Raw genomic sequence first — 4,986 nt, 5'->3', positions numbered from 1 at the left:
TTCCAGTATGTGGTGCCTGATGAGTGTTGAGATCGCTTTGATTTCCATTTCCAGGCTCGGTCACGGGCTCTTTGTCGCAGCTACTGCTATTGCCTGGAGGATTCGTTGGTGTATCTGCTTCCTTTGCAGAACTGACAGCCTTAAATAGCTCTTGCATTGATGTTAGAGCTTGTTCTTCAGCATTTTTGTATGACTCTTCCGACTCTTCCGACATGTACATGTAAAAGGGGAGAGTACCGGCTTTGTCTTTCGTGAAAGAATTTCGGACCGACTGTTGCCTAACCCCTCGTCCAAACTCATTTCTCCAATCGTTAAGACGTTTGATGTCCTCCTTATTCAGGAACGTAGTTGGTTCTTGTGGTACTGGGAGCAAATCTTCATACTTTATTGAAAAGTGTGATGGTAACTCGTAGTGCTGTTTCTCCCGAGTAAAGCAAATATATCCAGGCCAGGCAATTCTCTTTAAGGTCTCATCCGCAGCCTCCACGAAGTTCATCGCACAATCAAGCACGGTGGGTGTGTCTGTTACTTGTCGCAATTCGCTGTTAAAATACTCATTGACAAGTGTGAGGAATGTTCTTACATCGGCAACTTCGAGTAGATGTGCACATTCTTCACTAAATCGGGTCCGAAGGCGATGAAGGAAGTTCTTGATGAAAGATACTGAAGCTACTGTCTTCTCAGCTGGGGTTCCTTGCGGCCCTTGCATGACTCCTGAAACTTTGAACTTGGCCTTGGCATTTTGAAGCATTTGCGTTAACGTTTTCTCGGCTTTCTCAACGCGTTGTTCGGCTTTCAATAGTGATGGCAGCTCCGCATGACCAAGAATGTCAGAATGGATATAGAACGCACGGTAGATGTCTTCCATTATTCTAATGTATTTTATTAAAGCCGATATCTTGGTGATAAGCCTGACACTTTTGCTGCCTGTGATCTTGAAATCTGCAGAAGCGCAGATCTTAGAATACTTAACGGTAGAGATAGTGGAGACTCCTTAGGAACAGCCACATTTCATGGAAAGGCTGGAATAAGTGTCGTTGATTATGCCATATGTGATCAAACGTTATTTTCACACATACTAAACTTTATTGTTAAAGAGCCCACGTATTTATCGGATCACAGTCCACTGGTGACCTGGTTATGCACTGACACCGATATTCGTAATCAAGATCCTTCACCAGAGAGTGATACTTTAACACGATTACCCAAACAATTTATGTGGGAAAGTGACTCTACACCAAAATTCAAAGCAGCTCTTCAATCTCCAAATTTGCAAATGATAATTCACGAATATTTAAGTGACATCAATTCAGCTAAAAATGTTAACACCTCCGCGCAACAGGTAGAAAATATTCTTATCACAACGGCAAAACGGTGTCTAAAGATAAGAACGACGAGACGACGTAAACGCACCTATTCACGCTCAAATAAAAAATGGTTTGATAAGGAATGTCGCTTAAAAAGATACAAATTCAGGAAATTGTCAAATGAAAAACACAGAGATCCTTTAAATACCGCTCTACGTGAAAAATATCATATTGTTTTACAGCAGTATAAGAAATTACTCGCACATAAAAGAAATGAATATTACAACAATAAACTCTCAGAATTAGAGGATATAACGTACAATTTGGATACTAAAAAATTTTGGAATTGCTTAAAATCAATGGATGACACTATAAAATACAAAGACACTCCACCAATTGCAGAAGAGAATTGGATGAATTATTTCCAGTGTCTACATTCTAATAAGCCACTTACTTCTGAGCAACAGAAAGTTATCAATGAGTTAAGAACACGAGAAGACGTCTTAATGCAATCACGACCTCTAGACTACTTCATAACAGAAGCTGAAATAAGCAAGGCAGCAAGAAAATTAAAGAATAACAAATCTGCATACTCCGACAAAATAAGAAACGAAATGATTAAAGCTAGCTTACCAACACTGCTACCTGTTTACCATAAACTTTTTAATACTGTTCTTAACTTAGGAACAGTGCCTAAAAATTGGTGCAACGGTCTTATAACTCCCATATTTAAATCTGGCGTAAGAAATGACCCATCAAATTACCGCGGGATTTGTGTTTCTAGTTGTCTAGCAAAGTTGTTCTTTTCAATTTTAAACCAAAGACTTCTTGAACACATCACTTCGCTGAACATACTCCACAAGTCTCAAATCGGCTTCTTACCTAAAAATCGAACATCAGACCACCTCCTAACATTACGAACTCTTATAGACAAGTACGTACACTGTCACGGTGAGAAAGTATACGCTTGTTTTGTTGACTTTAGAAAAGCCTTTGACTCAGTCTGGCATGACGGACTTTTATATAAATTATTACAAATTGGTGTAGGGGGATGTTTCTATAAGTTAATCCAAAACCTATATTCAAACTCTTCGTGTGCATTGAAAATAGGTACGAGTCAAACAAAATCTTTTAGCTATTCACGAGGCGTACGCCAGGGTTGTAGTTTAAGCCCCTTACTTTTCAATTTATACATTAATGACTTACCGTCGGCATTTCAAAATACTTTATCAGACCCTATCATCCTTCCAAATGGTACCAAATTAAATTCGCTTTTATATGCTGATGATTTAATTATTATATCACGATCTAAAATAGGATTACAGAACTGTCTCAGCACATTATCCTCTTTTTGCAACTCTTGGATGTTAGATATAAATTCCAAAAAGACCAAAGTTATGGTCTTTCAAAAACGAGCGAAGAAAAACTCCAATCTAGAATTCCATATAGGTAAAGAAACCATTGATATTGTCCATGAATATACATATTTAGGAACCCGTATCTCCTCAACCGGCAATTTTAATATCTCACTCGAACACTTGAAAGAGAAGGCTCTTCATGCTCTTTTTAGTTTAAGAAAACACACAAACTTTAGCAAATTAAAACCTTCTCTTGCTTGCAAAATATTTGAAACGATGATTTCCCCAATATTATCATATAATAGCGAAATTTGGGGTGTATATGTAAAACATGATTTTAAAGCTTGGGACAATACCCCAATTGAAAAAACCCACTTGAAATTTTGCAAGCGTTACCTAGAAATAAGCAATAAAGCTTCAAATGTTGCAAGTAGAAGTGAATTAGGACGGTTTCCATTAATTATTAATATTTATAAAAACATCCTTTATTACATCTTGTATCTTCTGCGTAAAAACGAGGATACTATTGTTAAACAAGCCTTTCGTACTTCGCTAGAACTTCACTGTAATGGTAAAAATAGCTTTTACCATAATCTTATGAAAATTTTTTAATATTATGACCTCCCTGATTTTGATCCTAATAATTTAAGGGAAGCTAAGATCAAACACTATATAGATATAATAAAACAAAAATATATTGCATATTGGCAACATACAATCCATCATTCTAAGAAACTACAATTTTACAGCTTATTTAAACATGATTATAAAATTTCAAGTTATCTAGACTTAATAAGAAATTCTGCTAATAGGAAAGATTTAGTGAAAATTCGTATAAGTAACCACAAACTCATGATTGAAACTGGAAGATATAATCAAACTTCCCGCAACGATAGATTCTGTCCTATTTGTAACTCTGGTATAATTGAAGACGAATTTCATTTCCTCTTCCATTGTCCAAAATACTCAATCCCAAGGGAGAAATTCTACAATCAAATCCAACAAAATTTTGTCGACTTTAATCAGCTATCTTACACAGAATTAATGATGAAATTAATGAATTCACAGAATTTTTCCGTAAATTCACATTTGTTGAAATTTGTCTCATTATGTAATGATTTACGTAATAATTTGTTATCAAATCATGCTGATGACACTTGATTGTCTATAGTAATCATTGCATTTCATTATCATTGTTATGGTTTGTTTGTTTGTTTGTTTGTTTTTTTTATGTTAAAGCTTTTGCAATACTGTAACTACATAATTATAGTCATGCAAATAAAGCTTATGTTGTTGTTGTTGTTGTTCTCAGTAGTTATCCCCGTTGGGTGGGACACTCTTGCTACACTAATGAGTCCATCCTCTGTTCCACTTGTGCCATTACCAATGATTGTGTCGACTTTCTGGACTACCTTCGTTCCATCTAAGACAGATGCTTCCAGAGAAAACCGTTTCAACGTGTGTGATTTGGTGTCTGTGAAAATAACTGAATGACCACTCAAACTCACTCCGTGAATTTGGGAACACAAGGTACTTCCGTTTTTCAAGAGTTGTTGTGTTGTGCCATCTTCCAGGTTAATTACGAGAAGGCCCCCAAATGTTCCGGAATCAGCAAGCAACAGCTTCTGCTGTCCCTCAATGACACATAATCCGGTTGGATTGACGTTATCTTTTAAGTTCATGACCGTTCGTACGTAACACTCTAGCTTAAAATCAGCTTTCTCAACTCTTACTTCTACTAGTTTCTTGGTTCCAGTATCAGCAATGAATAGAATTTCATCAGCAAAGCTTGTCACTGCCACTGGTGTTTTCACGCATGGTTCCAGATCCAACTTTGTTCCCTTGCTAGTCACACTTTTCTTATTACTCTGCAGGAATTGATTTATGGCGGACTTCAACTCTTCACGGCTATGATTTTTGGCATGTTGGTGATCAACGTGTACTTTATGTCTGGCGACAAATGCTTCCATGTCAGCCTTTTTCATTGTCGCAACCTTAACTTGCAACTTTGAATGCACGTCTAGGCAGTAAACGTTTCCCATTCTTTCAGCAACAATAACAGTTCCATGTACCATTGCCACTGCTATAGGATTGGTGTAACCAGTTGCTACCACCTTCACTGACGCTGGATAATGAAGACGAACGTTTGCTTGGCAAAGGAATTCCAAATCGGCTGAAATCGATGCGTTTGCTTGACGTGTGTGTTCTTTTGTCCTTGCCGGCATTGAAACCACCAGGTCCTCGAACAAAATTGAATGTTCGACTTTTACCAAGTCGAAGAAGTGATCTAGCCCAGTGTACCAGAGTGGGGTCCCACCGGT

This window comes from Porites lutea, chromosome 9 (genome assembly GCF_958299795.1).
Source record: "Porites lutea chromosome 9, jaPorLute2.1, whole genome shotgun sequence".
In the NCBI taxonomy this organism is placed as follows: domain Eukaryota; kingdom Metazoa; phylum Cnidaria; class Anthozoa; order Scleractinia; family Poritidae; genus Porites; species Porites lutea.
The sequence above is the reverse complement of the archived record's forward strand: the minus strand, read 5'-3'. Positions refer to the sequence as shown.